The following is a 22,327-nucleotide window of genomic DNA, read 5'->3' as shown; positions in this document are numbered from 1 at the left end:
AACCAGAATATTAGGGGAAAACAAAAGGTTAGCAAAGATGTTCTGCCCACAGTGCACATTCACCAGGAGTGAAGAGAGTGAAAGAATAAGGAAGACATTTACTCCTGAACTCTACCGCTAATCTAGACCTCCTCTAAAGAAAGATAGGATGATGAAGCCTCTGCCTTTGGTTTGATGTGAGTGCTGAGTCTTACTCTACTTACTCCCCACCTAAAGGGAAAAGTGGCTACATTTATTTAATTAGGATCTTGCTGTTTTAAAACCAGAAAAATCTATAGATCAATAAACCAGGAAGAGATTTTTTAAATCATCTAATCTAGTCCTCACATTTCACAAATAATTATAAACATTGACATTTCTGCACTCAGGAAGATGGAAAAGTACTTCTCCATAGTCCTTCTGAAAAGTACAGCTTTTTATCCTTCATATTATAAATGTAGTAGACTGACTAAGGAACTCAGTATTCAAAGAATGACAAAGTGGCAAGTACCCTGGGTTTTCTTTTTGCCTAATACATATCAGAGTTGTAGCTGAAGAGGCAGGCAACTAGGAAAGGCCAAAGAACTAGGAAATGGACAGCCTAGCAAGATAGAAAGCTGGTAGATAATAGCAGCTCTACTCTCACCAACAACCACAGAAATGAAAACCAGAAATGAAAGAGGGGACATTACTACCAATTTTACAGAAATCAAAAGGAATGTAAAAGAGTACTATGAACAATTGTATGCCAACAAATTGGTAACCTAGATGAGACGGATGAATTCCTAGAAATATACAACCTATCAACATTGAATCATGAAGAAACAGAAAATCCAAATAAGTTTACTAGGGCTGTCATAACAAAATACTACCGACTTATTGCTTAAACAATGGAAAATTATGTTTCCACAGTTCTAGAGGCTGGAAGTCCAAGATCAAGTTGTCTGAAGGTTTGATTTCTTCCAAGATCTGTGGCCACATGCAGATGGCCACATTCTCACTTTGTCCTCACTCGGCCTTTCCTTTCTGTCTTTTTTGATGAGGAAGGAATACTTCCAAACTCATTCTATGAAGCCAGCCTTACCCTGATACCAAAGCACACACATATCTGTTGTCTCTGTCCATGTCCTAATCTCTTCTTACAAAGACACATATTAGATTAGGGCCACCCCTAAAATCTCATTTTAATTGACTACTGCTTTAAAAGTCCTATCTCCAAATATAGTCACATTCTGAGGTCGTGGAGGTTAGGGCTTCAATTGTGAATTGCAGTGGTGGGACACAATTCAGGCCATAACAACCTATAACTAGTAAGGATAGTGAATCGGAAATCAGAAACCTCCCAACAACCTTCTAGATGACATCACTGGTGAATTCTACCCAATTTTTTTTTTTAATTAACACCAACACTTCTCAAACTCTTCTAAAATGTAAAAGAGGGAGAAGCACTTCCAAACTCATTCTATGAGGCCAGACTTACCCTAATCCTAAAGCCATACAAAGACATTATAGATAAGAAAACTTGCCACTTGCCATTGGCTAGTAACAAGATCCCCCCTCCTACAGTGTCAGTGGAGACCACATGAAAAGTGTGGACTTCCACTTCTATAGGCAAAAATGAAACACCCTTTCTCCTTGCTGGAGAGGTTTTAGAAGAGGTCTAATGAAGAGTCATGATGTTCACCATTGCCCAGCAGCAATGAAATCACCCCCATTGCAGTATCAGTAGAGACCATATGGGAAGCTGAACTTCCACGGACACTGCCCATCAGTAGTGAAGAGTTCCCTCCTCGGGTGTCATCAAAAGCCAAGTGAAGTGTCAGTATTTCACCTCCAATTGGCAGAAATGATGCAGTACACACCTCCCCTTCTCCTGGAGCAGTGGCAGGAAAAGCAGCTAAAACAAAAGGCTTAAATAAGACCCATATCTTATTCTTGCTTCAACAACACAAATAATAAAATTGGAATGATACAGAGATTACCATGGCCACTGCATGAGGATGTCGTGCAAATTCATGAAGCATTCAATGAAAAAAAGATCAAGATCTCAGAATATAATATTTTAATGACCCAGTTGCAATAAAAAATTATTCATCATACCAAGAACTAAAATATCTCAAACTAAATGAAAAAAGACACTCAATAGATGCAACTACCACTGAGAGAGATGTTGAAATTTACTGGGAAAAATTTTTAAAGGAGCCATAATTTTTTAATGCTCCAATGAGCAATACAAACATGCTTGAAATAAGTGAAAAAATAGTAAATTTCAACGAAGAGATATAAAGTTTCAAGAAAGAAATAGAAGATATAAAGGAGAATCAAATGGAAATTATAAAACTAAAACATACAACCGTAAGTATAAAAAGCTCATTGAGTAGGCTAACTGTAAGAATGGGCGGGAAAGAGGAAAGAATCAGTTATCTGGAAGGTAAAACATTAGACATTGCCCAAATAACAATAGAGAAAATGGATTGAAATAAATGCACACAGCCTCAAGAACCAGTAAGACTGTAACAAAAGATCTACCATTTGTGCATTTGGAACCCTGGAAGGAAACAAGAAAGAAAGTGGGGCTAAAAAGTACTCAAAGAAATAATGGATGAAAACTTTCCAAAATTCACAAAAGACAAAAATCTGTAGATTCAAGATGACCAAACAAGTTAAACCCAGAGAAATCCACATCAAGACATATCACATCATGATTAAACTTCTTAAAACTAAAGACAACATCTTGAAAACACCATAGAATAAATGACACCTTACCTACTGAGGAAAAACAGTTCAAATGACAGTTGATTTATCATCAAAAACCACAGTGGCCAATAAGAAATGACATGATATTTTCAAATGCTGAAAGGGAAGAACTATCAACCCAGAATCCTATATCCAACAAAAATATTCTTCAGAGATGAAGGAGAAATCAAGCCATGTTCAGATGAAGGAAAATTAAAATAACTTGTTGCCAGAAAACCTACTCTAAAAGAATGGTTTTTAAAAGTGTTCTTAAAAGGAAGAAAATTATAAAGAATATGCTAAGCAAAAAATGAACAAAAAACCCTCAAGTTTTCTAATTTATGTTTATTAGTTGAAGCACATATTATAACACTGATAAGTTTCTAAATATATGTTGAGGAAATATTTTAAACAATTCTATTATAAGTGGAGAAGGGTAAAGGAATGTAAAAGGAGATATGGTTTCTATATCTCACTCAAGTTGGTAAAATGACAACACCAGCCAATTGTAAAGTTCGTGTATGTGTGATGTAATATCTTTTAAAAAACACTTAAAAACAATCAAATAATGCACACACACACATATATACACACACATATATGTAAATGGCAAATCTTTGGTGATAATAATATGTCAGTGTAGATTCATCAGTTGCAAGAAATGTACCACTGTGGTGTTGATAGTGGGGGAATAAAGTCTAGCTATATATGTGTATGTGTATATATATATATGTGTGTGTGTGTGTGTGAATTATTAAATTATCAAATTGTACATATAAAATTGCATCAAATATAAATGGTCTAAATACACTCCCAAAAAAAACCCAGCATATAGGTTTCAAAATATGACCCAACTACACGCTGCCCATAAGAAATTCTCTTAAACTATACTGATATAGGTAAATAGGATATAAAAGGATGTTTTAAAAAAAGATATATCATTTAAACATTAATCAAAGAAAAGCAACATTGGTAATATTGATATGAGATAAAGTAGACTTCAGAGCCAAAAATAGTACCAGAAACAGATAGGGACATTACAGAAAGACAAAAAAAAGTAGTCCACCAAAAAGACATAGTAATCCTAAGTAAGTATGCACCAAACAACAGAGCTACAAAACATATGAAGCAAAATCACATAGAACTGAAAGGAGAAATAGACAAATATACAATTATGTTGAAGTCTTCACTCTTTTCTCAACAGTTGACAGAAAAACTAGACAGAAAATATAAAGACTACAGAAGAACACAACACAACATGCCATCAACCAACAGAATCTAATCAATATTTTTAGGGCACTTTTCTCAATAACAGAAGAATACATATTGTTTTTAAGCACTCAGAAAATATATACCAAGATAGGCCATATATCTAGGATCATAAAACAAACCTAAAAATTTTAAAGTATTGGAATCATACAAAATAGGTTCAGTGACCACAATGGAATCAAACTGAAAATCAGTAACAGAGCACTAAGAGAAAAATATTTGGCCAGGCGCGGTGGCTCACACCTGTAATCCCAGCACTTTGGGAGGCCACGGTGGGCAGATCACTTGAGGTCAGGAGTGCAAACCAGTCTAGCCAACATAGTGAAACCCTGTCTCTACTAAAAATACAAAAATTAGCCGAGGCTGGTGTCACGCACCTGTAATCCCAGCTACTTGGGAGGATGAGGCAGGAGAATCGCTTGAACCCAGGAAGCGGAGGTTGCAGTGAGCTGAGATTGCACCACTGCACTCCAGCCTGGACAACAGAGTGAGACTCCATCTCAAAAAAAAAAAAAAAAAGAAAAAGAAAGAAAATATCCAAATACTTGGGAACTGAACAGCACACTTATAATATTTCAGTAAAGAGGAAGGCTCTAAAGAAATAGAAAATATATTGAACTGACAAAAAAACACAACTAAAGCAATACTGAGAGAGGAATTTATAGCACTAAATGTATACATTAAAGGTGGGGGAAAGCCTGAGATAAATAATCCAAATTCTCACCTCAAGAAGCTAGGGAAAAAAAAGGGAAAGATAAATCTAAAGCAAACAGAAACAAGGAAATAATAAAAATAAGAGTCAAAATCAATGACATTGAAAACAGAAAAACAATAAAGAAAATTAGGCCAGGCTTGGTGGCTAGTGCCTGAAATCCCAACACTTTGGGGAGCCAAGGCAGGAAGATTGCTTGAGCCCAGGAGTTCAAGACCAGCCTGGGCAACATAGCAAGACTCCATCTCTACAAAAAAATCAAAAAAGCCTGGGCATGGTGGCTCATGCCTATAATCCCAGCATTTTGGGAGGCCAAGACCTGAGGTCAGGAGTTCGAGACCAGCCTGGCCAACATGGTGAAACCCAGCTCTACTAAATATACAAAATTAGCCAGGCATGGTGGCATGTCCCTGTAGTCCCAGCTACTTGGAAGGCTGAGGCAAGAGAATTACTTGAACCCGGGAGGTGGAGGCTGCAGTGAGCTGAGATCACACCACTGCAACTCCAGCCTGGGTGACAGAGAGAGAGACTTTGTCTCAAAAAAAATTTAAAAAATTAAAAAATTAGCCAGGTGTGATGGCTCACACCTGTGGGCTCAGCTACACAGGAGGCTGAGGCAGGAGGATCGCTCAAGCCCAGGAAGTTGAGGCTGCAGTGAGCTGTGTTTGTACCACTGCACTCCAGCCTATCTGACAGAGCAAGACCCTGTCCCCCCACAAAAAAAGAAAACTGACAAATCTGTAGCAAGACTGACCAAAGGGAAAAAATATTGCAACAAAGGACTAGTATTAGAATATATAAAGAACTCTCAAAACAACAGTAAAAAAAAAAAAATCCAATTAGAATATGAGCTAAAGACATGACAAGGTATTTCACAGAAGATATACAGACAGCATAAAACCCATGAAAAGATGTTCAATCTTATTAGCCATTAGGAAAATGTGAATTAAAACCACAATTAGATAATCACTACACATGTGTCAGGATGGCCAAAACTAAAACTAGTGACAACACTAAATGCTGGTGAAGAAGCAGAAAAACTGGATCACTCAAACATTGTTAGTAGGAATGTTACAGCCACACTAAAAACCATTTGCCAATGTCTTTAAAAACTAAATGTGCAGTTACCATATGACTCAGCAATTCTACCTCTAGTCATTTATCCTAAAGAAAACTGGCCAGGCACAGTGGCTCACACCTGTAAAGCCAGCACTTTGGGATACCGAGGCAGGCAGATCACCTAAGATCAGGAGTTTGAGACCAGCCTGGCCAACACGGTGAAACTCCATCTCTATTAAAAATACAGAATATTAGCCGGGTGTGGTGTCACATGCCTGTAATCCCAGCTACTCGGGAGGCTGAGGCAGGAGAATCGCTTGAACCTAGGCGGCAGAGGTTGCAGGCAGTGAGCCAAGATCGCACCACTGCACTCCAGCCTGGGCGACAGAGCAAGACTCCGTCTAAGAAAAAAAAAAAAAAAAAGGAAAAGAAAACTTACTTTCACGCAAAAAGCTATATCAAGTTTAATTTTAAAATATTTAGTTTACTTCTCAAGGGTTCCACAAGTGTGTACAGACAGACACAGGACCAGATCTCAGTCCTGACCTCTGTCCTTCACTACATATCTGTCCATCATGTCTGGAATGGTGTTAAAATGTTATCTTCATCTGATGGATAATGATTGCTCAAAGTTCTGTGCTGAGAAGGTTTCTAAGGCCTTGGGATTCTAAAATTAGCAGGAAAAGCTTTCACAATTGATTAGAGGTGTCTGCCATGAATGTAACCGGCAAGAAATGCGATAGACAAGCTTAATATTGGCCAATCCTAAATTGAAATGTACTGCCTCTCCAATTATAGAATATTCAAACCAAAAGAGATATTAGCAATTACCAAGTACACAACCCCTTTATTATACTGATGAGGAAAAGCGAAGCAAAATAAGAGAGATCCAGACCCCAAGTTTACTATCTCACTTGTCCATCCTTGCTTTTAGAGGTAATTGACTAGGTATTTCAAGTCAGTGAGTTTTTTTCTGAAACGATTTTACTTGTTCAGTTATTTTTTACAAACAGCTTCTTGATGCTAGAGGTTTCCTAGAAAAATGGGAGATGATCATTCTAGAAGAGAAAATATCCAACTTCAATATTTGGAGCAGAAACTCATATGCATCTTCTTGAAAGTCAAGCTAACATTTGCTAAGGATATCTTGTCTTATTTTAAGAAGTACATGTGTTCTCCTCTCATATGGCAGAAAGTGGTAGAGAGACATAATATGGGGTGTTAGGACCCCCAACCCACACTTCCTTGTGGGGACCTCCAAACCCCCACTTCCCTTTGCCTATGCAAATCATTACCCCATTGTGTTAGGAATTCCCAGAAGTCTTTTCAGCCTTCCAAAACTAACAGGTTCCATTTTTCCGTTAGTTCGTTTGTCTTGTTAATATCAAAGAGATCCCTAAGAATGAATAAATGGAGTAAAATTAAAATTTCCAGGGGTAATCACACTCCTGAGAGTTTCCCCTATGCATGTTAAAATAAGTTTTGTGTGCCTTTTTCTCCTTTTAAAAAAAATGTCAAGTCTGGATACGCTTATGTTTTTAAAAGAGGGAAAGAAGCCAGCTTCTTAAATCCTTCACTCCTAAGAACAAGCTGTGCTCAGAGATGTGAATTCATTACTGGCTACTTTGGTTCTGTGCGCCTTGAGACCTTACTGTCTGAAGCCTTGCTGCCACCTCCCTGAATAACCACGTATCGATGGTTAATGAATATATAAAGATTTGAGGATCTGACTGGTGTGAGCAGGACTGACACTTGATCTTTTGAGTGAAACTTGTGATAACAGCTCACAGAGCCCCCTCTGAAAGCTCTCCATGGCCTTTTCTGCTGCCAGCATCCTGCCTTATCAGCAGGCACCAAAAGCTTCAAATTACAGCAGCTAATTGGATGAAAACGGAAATGCATCCTTCTAATGGAGTGAGATTAATGCCCTGATCTTCTTCCTTCACTTGCTGAGGGAAAACAAAAACACAGATGAAGGTTGTGATACAGAAAAGGAAATTAGCTTGCTTCACAGCCACAGAGTAGACGTTCCAGCTAAAATCTAAGGTGACTAAAGACACATATCAAAAGGACAGAAAACAACCCAAGATGGCAATTTCCAAATTATTTAAGAGGCAACTTGCCGAATCCCTTGCTCAGTAAAAGTTAACAGTAGGATTTACCTTTGTACACGGATAAGTCACTTGTGCCTAAAGGTAATTTCATTTATGGCTTGATTTTACGACATTTTTATAACTGTGACACCCTACATGGGTCCCAGGAATAAACAGAGCTGAATAATAAGAGAAATCAAAATAAAGATTGAATGTGAAATTGTCTAATGCAACTGAGACGGTGATATAGCCAACAGGGCATATTTTTATGAGCATTCTGTTGCTCCAGTAGATTTCTTATGGACTAAAACTGTTTGCATTAAAAACACATTTGCAGTTGGTTCAGGAGAGAGGACTTGGATGACATCAACCTATTTTATCTCAAGAATTGCAATTAAAAAATGTATGCAGAGCAATTTCATCTTTTTATTAAATTACCCTGAAAAAAAGAGCAATGCTACTATAGGGTGATTCAGACACTAAAATTCAAAAGAGCTTGAGAGTGAGAGACATTGAATTTACACCATTTAAAACACAGGTCTGCCATCAATGCCCTGGGTGATTTTCTTGTGACAATTAATCACCACATGTGGTATATTTTACTTTTTTTTTTTTTTTTTTTGAGTCAGAGTCTCGCTCTGTCACCCAGGCTGGAGTATAATGGCACAATCTCAGCTTATTGCAACCTCCACCTCCCGGGTTCAAGTGATTTTCGTGCCTCAGCCTCCCAAGTGGCAGGGATTATAGGCGCCCGCCACCATACCCAGCTAATGTTTATATTTTTAGTAGAGACAGGGTTTCACCATGTTGACCAGGCTCGTTTCAAACTCCTGACGTCAAGTGATCCGCCCACGTAGGCCTCCCAAACTGCTGGGATTATGGCTTTTTAAATATGTTTTTATACTCCATTTGCAAGGGATGAAATGTGTGAGTGCCTTAAGGAGGTACCAGCATGATGGCAGGAGGAACAATGGGGTGTGGAAAGAGGAAAGAAGGCAGTAAAGCAGCTACAGAAGTTGATATTTATTACTTTTTTTTTTTTTTTTTTTTTGAGATGGAGTTTCGCTCTTGTTGCCCAGGCTGGAGTGCAACAGGGTGATCTTGGCTCACCACAACCTCTGCCTCCTGGGTTCAAGCGATTCTCCTGCCTCAGCCTCCCAAGTAGCTGGGATTACAGGTGCCTGCCACCACGCCCAGCTAATTCTGTATTTTTATTAGAGATGGGGTTTCTCCATGTTGGTCAGGCTGGTCTTGAACTCCCATCTTCAGGTGATCCACCCTCCTCAGCCTCCCAAAGTGCTGGCGTGAGCCACCGTGCCTGGCCCTACATTTTTAAATTATAGCCACTGAGTGCAGTGGAAAGAAAAAAAAAAAAAAAAAACTCTGTGAGAGGCATTCAAACTGCCTAATTGTGAGCTAAATTTCCTTAGAACTTAAACCTAACTGCTTTGCATAAACTTCTAGATCAACAGATGTCCATCCTCTTCTATTATCTGAGGGTTTGGTTTACACTGTCAGCCAACAAACCCTTCTCTATTAATCACCAATTACAAGTTGAGCTTTAGATTACATGCTTCATGAATGACCAGTGTGGAATAAATATAATTATCAGATAACATGAAAAATATACCAGGCCCATAACTAACCACTGCTGCCTCTCCATTTTATGTTTCCTTTGGAATCATTGTTTCCTTTGGAATCATTCTGTTTCTTTTCAGAGCTTATTGCAGAATTATCATAAACTTTGCTCTCAATCTGGACACTACCCCTTGTTTTCTGCATACATTTGGATGTTACTCGATATTCCACATCTGTTTTTCAATCTGCAGAAATCAGAGTTATAATGTTTCCATCTTACAAAGTTGTTTTGAGGCTCAAGTCACATCAGGGCCATAAGTAAAAATGTTTGGAACATATATTGAGCTATAGAGAATGCAAAGAAAGACATGAGCCCCCAGGATAAAATAATCTAGTAGGTGAGATACAATTTGGGCTTATTCTAAGGCATCATATGAACAAACATAATATAAATATAGAGAACAGAGACAGCCCATGTGAATGTCACAGTTATTCAAAGCAAGCAAAGAATCATCATGAGGTAGATTAGTCAGAGAAAACTTCTATGAAGTTTTAGTCCCTGAAGGAAATATAATTTCTCCATAAAATCAAAAATTATAATACACTATTGGCATTTGTTAGGAATATGGATCTCCAAAGTGCCTTTTGAATTCTTTACCCAACTCTCTGACACTTAGCAATACAGCCTATTCTTCAAAATATATCCAGGTGTTCCTTCTCCTGCGCTTGTCACCATCTGCACAAAAACAAGAGAACCGCTCCAGGTTCTTCCAATCCCTAAAAAAAACAAGCATCTCCACCTTGATCCCCGCAATCAACACTCTGAGCTGACACTTAGCTTCCTTTTCTGGAAGTGCTAATGAAAAAAGCCTGCACTGTTTGGTTGTATTTTCTCTGATCATTTATTTTATTCCCTTTTAAAGTACCATAGGTTCTGCAAATACTGTTTGTACCTATATATTATGTCTACATGTCCACCACCAGCAGTAAGACTTGACAAATTATCTAAATTAATTATCCAGACTTGGCTTTAGTTACTATTTCAAAACACGATGCATTGAATTTGAGGCATTGGCACATGAAAATATTACTCATGCTTGTTGCTAATTTTAAATGAGAAAATGTTTTAAATTCAGACATATATTCAAGTACACTTTATTTACTCATGGGCAGGTTTTTAATTAAGGCAAAACAGGCTACTTAACATAAACCATGAACTGGCAATAGAAGTATAGGCAGAATTCAAAGTCATAAATTCATTCATTGATGGATTCTGCCGGGCACTGTGCTAGGCATTAGGGATGTATAGAGAAAAGGATACCACCTGACCTTCAAGGAACTCAGTCTGCAGGAGATAAATATGTAAACGGATTCTAAAACTTACAATGTAATAAATTCTTTTACAGACAATGCAGGATTGATTTTTCCTTCACCTCCTGATGCCAGGTGCATACCAGACTAACATAAGAGAAGACAAAGGAGACAGATGATATTTTAAAAAGACAATGTAGTGGCCAGGTGTGGTGGCTCACACCTGTAATCCCAGCACTTTGGGAGGCCAAGGTGGGTGGATCACTCAAGGTCAGGAGTTCGAGACTAGCCTGGCCAACATGGTGAAACTTGGTCTCTACTAAAAATGCAAAAATTAGCCAGACCTGGTGGTGGGCACCTGTAATCTCAGCCACTCGGGAGGCTGAAGCAGGAGAATTCCTTGAACTCGGGAGGTGGAGGTTGCAGTGAGCCGAGATCTGCTTTCCAACCTGGGTGACAGAGCAAGACTCTGCCTCAAAAAAAAAAAAAAAAAAAAGGCCATCTACGGAAAATGCCTCTGTTATTGCAGATGAATGCTACATAGTCCAGAACACTGGAGACAAGGAACATACTGTCTCAGAACCAGTGAAGGAAACTGGAGAAAGAAAAACTAATAAAATGTGGCAGAAGAGTCACTCCCAATTGATGATGAGTGAAAATAATGAGTCCACCTCCTCATTAAAACTCTCAAAGAGCCAGAATGTAGAATTTCAACCAAAAAAAAAGTCAGAGTGTTAGGTGTGTCCTTCCTTTTTCCTTGTAGGTGTGTGGATGTGCACACATGAAAGTGTATATGTGTGAGTTAACCAGGTAACTGTTAAGACCATGTAGGGAATGGGTTGTACCACTTCGTCCTTTTCCACATTGGTGTATAATCTGGTAATTACACAGGAGAAATACAAATACGTAATGAAAGAAGAAGAGTAAAAGCCTTTGGGGATATTAGGGCAGGCTTTACTGAGAAAATAATTTGAAGTGAGTCCTGAAGAAAAAACAGGAATCATTTATGTCCTGATATTCCTGGCAGAGGAAATAAAACAGAGTCTACAAAGATTTGGAGGTATGAAGAGAGCATGGAGTGTTTAGGGAACAGGCAAGTAGTTTGGTGCAGGCAGAGCACAGGGGAACATGAATGGAGAGAAGGAGGTGAGCCTAGGAATTCAGACAAGGGCTATATCAGAAAGTCTTTATCCTAAAAGTGATGAGTGGCTCTTAAAGAATATTGAGCTAGAGAGTGTTTCGTTTATATGAGAAAAAAATCTAAAATAAGCAGCATATAAAGGTTACACCACATAAATACATGGAAAAAGACTGTATGAACGTCATCTGAGCTGAGAGCCAAAGGATGTGGACTTGACCTCGGAGGAGATCCGTGGAGCCTAATGTATGGAGCGTGCATCTAGAGAAGCCTCATGGAAAGGAGTAGTTCCGTGTCAAGGGTCTTACCTGTTGTATTGGCTACCAGTGCCAGATAGCTGTAGGAGTCAAGCCAGTGGCCACAGACATTTTTCCCCATTCATGAATGTAGCCCTTTTCCTGGGCAAGTAGCCATGCAAGCTCCTCTTCTCCTTGCTTTTTTCACAAGTGCCTTTAAAAAAATTTTTTTTGATAGTTTTGGGGGAACAGGTGGCTTTTTGTTACATAGATAAGTTCTTTAGTAGTAATTTCTGAGATTTTGGTGCACCCATCACCTGACCAGTGTACGCTGTACCCAGTGTGTAGTCTTTTATCCTTCACACCCCTCCTACTCTTCGCCCTGAGACCCCAAAGTCCATTGTATCATTCTTATGCCTTTGCATCCTCATAGCTTAGCTCTCACTTGTAAGTGAGAACATACGATGTTTGGTTTTCCACTCCTGAGTTACTTCACTTAGGATAATGGTCTCCAACTCCACACAAGCAGCTGCAAATGCCATTATTTGGTTCCTTTTTATGGCTGAGTAGTAGTCCATGGTGTATATATACCATATTTTCTTTATCCACTCATTGGTCGATGGGCACTTAGGCTAGTTCCATATTTTTGCAATTGTGAATTGTGCTGCCATAAACATGCATGTGCAAGTATCTTTTTCATATAATGACTTCTTTTCCTTTGGGCAGATACCCAATAGTGGGATTGTTGGATCAAATGGTAGATCTACTTTCAGTTCTTTAAGGAATCTCCATGCTGTTTTCCATAGTAGTTGTACTAGTTTACATTCCCACCAGCAGGGTAAAAGTGTTCCTTTTTCACCACATCCCCATCAACATCTAAGTTTTTAATTTTTAAATTATGGTAAAAATTATGGACATTCTTACAGGAGTAAGGTGGTATCTCATTATAGCTTTAATTTGCATTTCCCTGATATTTAGTTATGTTGAGCATTTTTTCATATGTTTGTTGGCCATTTATATATCTTTGTTTGAGAATTGTCTATTCATGTTTTCTGCCCACTTTTTGATGAGTTCCTTGTAGATTCTGGATATTAGTCCTTTGTCAGATACATAGTTTGCAAGTATTTTCTACTATTCTCTGGGTCGTCTGTTTCCTCTGCTGATTATTTCCTTTGCTGTGCAGACGCTTTTTATTAACAGCTTCTTGCATATTGACTGTGGATCATCTGTAAGAGAGATTCATCTTGGCTGAAGGTATGTTGAGCCCCATCTGAAATGACCCACATCCTTTTCCCAGGCCCTGTCTTCTCCCTGAAACAGAGGGTGGTGTCCTTGACACCCTAAGGGACAAGGATGAGTGGATGTGAAAATCCACAGCCAGCTCCTGAACTTGCTAAGACTAGATTGTGGTGAGTTAGACCCTGCACAAAAATAGTAGCAGAAGGAAGGGACAGATGTGAATATATTAAGGAAGTGGACTATTGAGTGGGATTGATTGACATGGGAAGAGGAGGCAAGAAAGAAATACAGGATGATTCTCAGACATACAATTTTAATGATAGAAAAAGACCCTGATTTCCATTATTTTAAGGTCAAGGGGCTTGCATTCATCTAAGTCAAGTTTCCCAGTGGAAAATTGATCATATATATATTTGCATCAAGATTAGAAGCATGGCTTTGAAGAGAAAAAAATGTTTGGTGTCAGAAAGGAGATCAGTGATTGCCTTAGGCCAGGAAAAGGGGAGTATTGACTGCAAAGAGAAACTAAGGGACTTATTGGGGTGGATGAACGTTCTAAATGTTAATTGTGGTGGTATAAATACATTTATATACATTTGAAAAAATTCACTAAATGTGAAATGGGTGCACTGTGTTTTATATAATTATAATGCAATAAAGTTCTTTATTTTTATTTTTATTTTTATTTTTTGGGACAGAGTCTCACTCTGTTGCCCAGCCTGGAGTGCAGTGGCACGATCTCGGCTCACTGCCCACTGCAACCTGCCTCAGCCTCCCAAGTACCTGGGATTACAGGTGTGCACTGACACACCCGGCTAGTTTTTGTTTTCTTAGTAGAGACAGGGTTTCACCATGTTGGCCAGGCTGGTCACAAACTCCTGACCTCAGGTGATCCACCCACCTCATCCTCCCAAAAGTGCTGGGGTTATAGGTATGAGCCACTGCACCAGGCCTAAAGCTCATTTTTAAATATGTTTTAAAGTCATAAGTGTACGCTATAGTTTGGATGTTTGATCCCTCCAAACCTTATGTTGAAATTTGGTCCCCAGTGTTGGAGGTGGGGCCTAATGAAAGGGGTTTGGTCATAGGAGCAGATCTCTCATGATAGATTAATGCCCTTCCTGGTGATGGGGAGTCGGCGGGGGGCAGGGGATGTGAGTGAGTTCTTGCTCTATTATTCTCGAGAGCTGGTTGTTAAAAAAGAGCCCTGCACCTCCCGCCCTAACCTCTTCCTCCCTTGCCATGTGATCTCCACATGCACCAGCACCACTTCCTCTTCCACCAAGAGTGGAAGCAGCCTAAAGCCTTCATTATATGCAGATGCTGGCACCATGCTTCTTGTACAGCCTGAAGAACTGTGAGCCAAATAAACCTCTTACCCAGCCTCCGATATTTCTTTATAGCAACACAAAAGGACTAAAACAGTAAATTGAAACAGATGAGAGTGGAAAACATAAAACAGGCAAGACAGATGAGAAACATTACAGAGTGAGATAAAAAAAAGGATAGAGGCTATAACTGTATATAACAGGTAGAAGATAAAAACTAGCAAAGTCATTAGCCAGTGGTTAGCCATGACAGAATTATATCATTTTAAAGCTGTTTGGGAATTTATATGTCATCTAGTTTCACTTCATTCTACATGTGAAGGAGCTGGGGTTCACATTGAGACAAAATGTTTTGCTCAAGGTCATAAAGATTTAATAACAAAGACAAAACTAGATATAAGCCAGGACTCCCAGGCCTGGGATGGCTGTGTGTTGAACGGCTCTGTCAATGGGACCAAGTTGTAAATGACACTTTACACAAAAAGAAACCCCTCTTGTGTCCTGCTGAGGGTGAAGCCACAATCACTGCTTTCTGTGTCTAGTATTCATCAAATAGCCATGCAATTTCACATGCTTACAAAAAGCCTTAGAAAGCAAAACCACCTTATGAGGAAGAAGAGGTGTTCCTGGCTGTCACTACCTGAGATTTCGGAGTTAGAAACAAAATGTGCACCACTCAGCCGGAGAATGAAGGGGCCACTTTTCTGTTACACAAATACCTTAAACGGGGCTTTATTTCCCCGTGCAATGATGCATTTCTTCACATTGCACAGGCACTTTCTAACAAATCAGATAAATGAATATGTCCACAGGCTAGTGAAATTTAAGAAAGTGTGGAGAAGTTATTTAACAATGTATCAAGCCAAGTATCCCATTTTTATTTTTGATTCTTTTTTTTTAAATGAACCCACATAAGTGTATTTTCACTTATAATGAGAAAGACAAAAAGTTGACTTCATCAGTGAATATCTAACAGATGGAACTAGAGACATCTAGGGGAGAGGAAATAGAGACAAATATGGTTGTCATGGTTTCTTTGAGAGGCAGTAAACAAAGGGATACGAATGGACAATGAAAGCCCCCATTGGGAAAAGCCACATGTCGCTCTTTTCTTTGTTAGATAATTGCCAAGCTCACTTTGAATGTCGGGACTTGGCAGGACATGAGAGAATAGAGATACTGTCATTCACCCCTGGCTATCCTCAAATCAGATTACCCTGGGACCACCCTATCCTCCTCTACAACAGACATCAAACAATTAATGACCACCTCAGATTAATCAATTATCCCAGTGGGCAGTGCCCTGAGGACATATGGGACACATGTAAACATGAGAGAAGCTGCGCACAGCCTGAGACGAAGTTTTCTGTTTAATTGGGAAGCAGCATGCCCATATGAGGACAGCAACATTTCAAAAGCTTTGTAAATCCTGTTGAACACATTCAGGTTTGTAGTCCCCAGTGTCACTTTCCAGCCATCTCCAAATTCATCTAAACTCAACTCCACCATATTCTGATTAATACATGAATGGTGCAATAGCTTGATAAATCTTCATTGTTGAATGTTTCCCTATAATTGGCTTGCAGGGGTGTTAGACAAAGAGGGAATGGAAGCAGACAGGGATCCCTTCCCAACATCTTTTATGAGAGTAAAATTAAAGCCCAGTGCAATGAAGACTGTGCCTACATGATGTCAAACAGGCAAATGTTGGAAACAGTCAGTTTGGCTGAACGCATGCATGTTTTGTCTGGAGATTCTGATCAAGTTGACACAGACTAAAAGTCTTTTCCAAGGTCATCCTAGAGGCTGCCAGCACTGAGATCACTGCAGAAACTCCGGAGTTCTACAGCCATCCCCCTCCTTGCTATTGCCAAAACAGATTCTTTCTTGTCTGCACAAGATTAGAAGTTGTTTTCTCCTTGTTTTTCGTGCCCTTCATGAATGACCCCTTAAGTTTGCTAAAGGATTGTGCAACTTCAACAGAGCCCCTGTGAGGACATGGGGAATGTGGTTGTGTTGAGCAATCACTAGTTTTGGGGTGCTTGGCGGTGAGATCTGGCACCTGAGCCAGCTGCAGTCAGAGGGAGAAAGTGCGGCTTCACCTTGGCTCGGTGACATGCCCTCAGAAGCCAAGAAATCACTGAGCAATTTTTAGGTTGTTAGAATTTATCTCTCTCCTGATTCTGTCCCAAAAGCCCAAAGCTTGCAACATCTTATTTCCTGTTTGGGGATTTCCTGAAATCAAAACTAAGACTTTGGCCTCGGTAAAGAAACCAATAGAAAGCCTCTTTTTCTGGAATTATGCTGTGTGCATCAGCTCCACTGTACAATTCTGCTTCACCAACTTAACACTATTTTTATATCTCCTCAGAAAGTACATTTTTTACTCTGTTTCTTCATTATCCATACAGCTCTGTTACTTGTTATTGTCATCCCCCTCCCCGCCCGCCGACTTTTTGAAAATTTGAAAGCCTCTTATTATAGTAAAATTTGTTTGGTATGTTGTTGGTGTTTCAAAAGATAGGCAGAATATGAATTTTGGAGAACCGCATCATATTTGTCAGGGTTCTTCAGAGAAACAGAACCGATAGGAGATTACATATAGATAAGAAGATTTATTATGGGAATTGGCTCATTCAGTTATGAAGGTCAAGAAGTCCTACCATCTGTTCCACAATCTGGAGAACGAGGAGGGTTGGTGGTGTAATTCCCTGTAAGTCCAAAGGCCCAAGAACCAGAGGAGCTGATGATGTAAGCCCCGGTTTGAGTCTGAGGGCAGTAGGAGGATAATTCCCAATCTGAGACTGAAGGCCCAAGAACCTGGAATAACAATGCATGAAGGCAGAAGATGGATGTTCCAGCTCAAGAATAGAGAGAGAATTCGCTCTTCTTGGCCTTTTTGTTCTATCTAAGCCCTCTGGATTAAATAATGCCTGTTTTCATTGGCGATCTTTTTTACTCAGTCTACTGAGTCAAATGCTGATCTATTCTGGAAACACTCTCACAGACACACCCAGAAATAACATTTTACCAGCAACCTGAGCATCCCTTAGCCCAGTCAACTTGGCATATAAAATTAACCATCACATGTTATCTTCTATAATTGCAAAAATAAAGGAAATTTTGGATAAGAATCAAATTAAAGAGAATAACAGACTTGACTAATGGCGTCTTTGTTTCTTAGATCTGAGACTCATATGGGGAGGAGCATAACAAGTAGGGCATGGGGGATGACATCATACGCTATTTTTCTTTGAACTTTATGGTCATTTCCAATAACTATGATCATGGTTTACCATAGCGGCACTTCCGAAATCCCAACAGTACTTTTTTCTGAACTTTCGTTGTTTACACAAATATGTGATCTTTACTTCACAGTCCTTTGTGAGCCTTATTCTGCCAGTACCCACAATGGAGACATGGAAATACTTTTGGATGCAGAATTACAATGGCACCCTGCAAACAAATCAGGTGAGAGACCACCACACCTAGGCTTTCTTATCAATGGGAGTATCTTTTAAGGCTAACACAGCTGCTGCAGGATTTTCCAAGTGTTTAACACATGCAAACCAGATTATTTATATTCCAATATCAATATTATATCTTCCTTTCTAAAGAAGGGAAAAACAGGCTCACTTATAAGTGCTGACAGAGGCTCCCTTCCACTTGTAAAGAACTCATATTTATATTAAAGGTTATAAGAGTACAAATGGATTTTTCCATATCAATGTGGAAAATGAACAGCTTTTTCAGGAGTATTGCAAAAAAAATTGCAGCAGCCTCCATCGATTAATTTAAATGCTGATCTGTTCTGAAAACTCCCTCACAGACACACCTAAAAATAATGTTTTACCAGCTACCTAGGCATCCCTTAGTCCAGTCAAGATGATATAAAATTAACCATCATGCATTATCATAAACCAGCTTGGGTTTGAAATTTGGATCTGCCAATTGTTAGTTATATAAACTGGGATGTTATATTTATATTGATATGTCCTGCTTCATCATCTCAGACAATAACATCACATTTATTTTTTTTTGGTTTTATTATTATTATACTTTAAGTTTTAGGGTACATGTGCACAATGTGCAGGTTAGTTACATATGTATACATGTGCCATGCTGGTGTGCTGCACCCATTAACTCGCCATTTAGCATTAGGTATATCTCCTAATGCTTTCCCTCCCCCCTCCCCCAATCCCACAACAGTCCCCAGAGTGTGATGTTCCCCTTCCTGTGTCCATGTGTTCTCATTGTTCAATTCCCACCTATGAGTGAGAATATGCGGTGTTTGGATTTTTGTCCTTGTGATAGTTTACTGAGAATGATGATTTCCAATTTCATCCATGTCCCTGCAAAGGACATGAACTCATCATTTTTTATGGCTGCATAGTATTCCATGGTGTATATGTGCCACATTTTCTTAATCCAGTCTATCATTGTTGGACATTTGGGTTGGTTCCAAGTCTTTGCTATTGTGAATAGAGCCGCAATAAACATACGTGTACATGTGTCTTTATAGCAGCATGATTTATAGTCCTTTGGGTATATACCCAGTAATGGGATTGCTGGGTCAAATGGTATTTCTAGTTCTAGATCCCTGAGGAATCGCCACACTGACTTCCACAATGGTTGAACTAGTTTACAGTCCCACCAACAGTGTAAAAGTGTTCCTATTTCTCCACATCCTCTCCAGCACCTGTTGTTTCCTGACTTTTTAATGATTGCCATTCTAACTGGTGTGAGATGGTATCTCATTGTGGTTTTGATTTGCATTTCTCTGATGGCCAGTGATAGTGAGCATTTTTTCATGTGTTTTTTGGCTGCATAAATGTCTTCTTTTGAGAAGTGTCTGTTCATGTCCTTCGCCCACTTTTTGATGAGTTTGTTTTTTTTTTCTTGTAAATTTGTTGGAGTTCATTGTAGATTCTGGATATTAGCCCTCTGTCAGATGAGTAGGTTGCGAAAATTTTCTCCCATTTTGTAGGTTGCCTGTTCACTCTGATGGTAGTTTCTTTTGCTGTGCAGAAGCTCTTTAGTTTAATTCGATCCCATTTGTCAATTTTGGCTTTTGTTGCCATTGCTTTTGGTGTTTTAGACATGAAGTCCTTGCCCATGCCTATGTCCTGAATGGTAATGCCTAGGTTTTCTTCTAGGGTTTTTATGGTTTTAGGTCTAACGTTTAAGTCTTTAATCCATCTTGAATTAATTTTTGTATAAGGTGTAAGGAAGGGATCCAGTTTCAGCTTTCTACATATGGCTAGCCAGTTTTCCCAGCACCTTTTATTAAATAGGGAGTCCTTTCCCCATTGCTTGTTTTTCTCAGGTTTGTCAAAGATCAGATAGTTGTAGATATGCGGCGTTATTTCTGAGGGCTCTGTTCTGTTCCATTGATCTATATCTCTGTTTTGGTACCAGTACCATGCTGTTTTGGTTACTGTAGCCTTGTAGTATAGTTTGAAGTCAGGTAGCATGATGCCTCCAGCTTTGTTCTTTTGGCTTAGGATTGACTTGGCAATGCAGGCTCTTTTTTGGTTCCATACGAACTTTAAAGTAGTTTTTTCCAATTCTGTGAAGAAAGTCATTGGTAGCTTGATGGGGATGGCATTGAATCTATAAATTACCTTGGGCAGTATGGCCATTTTCACAATATTGATTCTTCCTACCCACATTTATTTTAATATGAGCTTCTATCTTTCCTATCTCCAAAAGGTTTTGATCTTCTTTTCTAACTATTCTAATAAATCTAAGAATGTTAGGGGCCTATTAGCCCAAGGAGTTGTTCTTGGTTACAGAGAGAAAACTAAAAAAATTAATTGGTACATTAGAAGACCCCATTCTCTACCACCATTATCCTCTTGCAAATATATACATATATATATGTGTGTGTGTGTGTGTGTGTATACATATGTGTGTATATATATATACATATATATGTGTATATATCTATATTTCTCTCTGTATATACCTCTTAAGTTTTCTTTTGTTTTCCCCTATTCCTTTTCCTCCTATTTTTCTCCTTCTCTTAATTCTCTCAGTCCCAAAAATTTGTTGTGCATGCACATACACATGCACATACACATGCAGAACTACATAAAAAACTGTCCTGTAGACCTAGGTGTTAAAGCCTGAGTCACCACCCCAGACTCTGTTTTCCCAAATAATCTCCACTCATAGGCAGCTGGTCTCCTCTCCAACAGGCAGCCTCCATCAGGGTCTCTTTAGTCCATTAGAGATGTTCTAATACTGTTGAACCTCAGAAAAGAAGGGGGTCCATGAATCTAATCATGAGAAGGCAATCAGATAAATCTACATTATGGAATATTCTACAAGACAAGGCTGGGCACAGTGTCTCACACCTGTAATCCCAACACATTGGGAGGCCAAGGCGGGCAGATCACTTGAGTCCAGGAGTTCAAGACCAGCCTAGGCAACATGGCAAAACCTCATCTCTCTATATAAAAAATACAAAAAAATTAGCCAGGTGTTGTGGTGTGTTTCTGTAGTCCCAGCTACCTGGGAGGCTGAGGTGAGAGAATCACCTGAGTCCAGGAGGTCTAGGCTGCAGTGAGCCAGGATGGTGCCATTGCACTCCAGCCTGGGCAACAGAGCAAAACCCTGTCTCAAAAATAAATAAGTAATAAATAAATTTTAAAAAGGGATATTCTGTAAGATAAATGTTTTTGACTCTTCAGAAATGTCAGTGTCATAAAAGACCAAAACCACAGTGACACAAAGTAAAACACGAGAACTGGTCTAGATTAACAGAGGGATGTGTAAAAAATACATGCAATTCTCAACTGGAAAGAAAAAAGAAATATAGCAAATCATCATGGGGCAATTAGAAAACTGTAAATATGGACTGTGTATTAAATAATAGTATTGTATCAGTGTTCAATTTATTAGGTGCAATAATGCTCTTGTGATTACTTAGAAGAATGTTACTATGGTCAGAATGTTTGTTGCCCTCCAAAGTTCATGTTGAAATTCTAACCTGCAAGATGATGGTATTAGGAGGTGTGGCCTCTAGGAGGTGATTAAGTCATGAGGATGGAGCTCTCATGAATGGGATTAGTGATTAGTGTCCTTACAAAAGAGACCCAGAGTGCTGGGCTCAGTCTATAATCCCAGGACTTTGGAAGGCTGAAGCAGGAAGATTGCCTGAGCTCAGAAGTTTGAAACCAGCCTGGGCGACATGGCAACACCCCATCTCTTAAAAAAAAAAAGAGAAGGAGACCCCAGAGAAACTCTCATTTTGCAATATGAGGTTACAGCAAAAAGAGGGTTGTTTATGAACCAGGAAGCAGTCCCACACCAGACACCAAATCAGCTGGCACCTTGATTTTGGACTTCCCAGCCTCTAGAACTATGGAAAATAAGTTTCTTTTCTTTATAAGCCACCCAGTATATGACATTTTCTTATAGCAGCCTGAATGAACTAAGACAAATCACAGAAGATGGAGGGGTGAATTGTTACAATGGCTGCAACTTACTTTCAAACAGCAAAATTAAAGAGAAATTAAAAGCAATAACGCAAATGTGGCAAGATATTATCAACTGGTGAATCTAACTGAAGAACATTCAAGTGTTATTTATAGTATTCTTACATCTTTTTTGTACTTCTTAAACTTCTTCAAAAAAAGATGTTG

The 22,327-nt window shown here is 39.1% G+C and overlaps 1 non-coding gene across 1 annotated transcript; it reads left to right on the top strand.

The window, feature by feature from the left end:
* Window positions 1-1,912: 1,912 nt before the first annotated feature.
* On the top strand, window positions 1,913-2,014 carry LOC115935668 (U6 spliceosomal RNA). Its single transcript, XR_004071288.1, has one exon. It is a non-coding gene; the product is annotated as a U6 spliceosomal RNA (small nuclear RNA).
* The last annotated feature ends 20,313 nt before the right edge of the window (window positions 2,015-22,327 follow it).

Source organism: Gorilla gorilla, chromosome 7 (genome assembly GCF_029281585.2).
Source record: "Gorilla gorilla gorilla isolate KB3781 chromosome 7, NHGRI_mGorGor1-v2.1_pri, whole genome shotgun sequence".
Taxonomy (NCBI): Eukaryota; Metazoa; Chordata; class Mammalia; order Primates; family Hominidae; genus Gorilla; species Gorilla gorilla.
The sequence above is the reverse complement of the archived record's forward strand: the minus strand, read 5'-3'. Positions and strand labels throughout refer to the sequence as shown.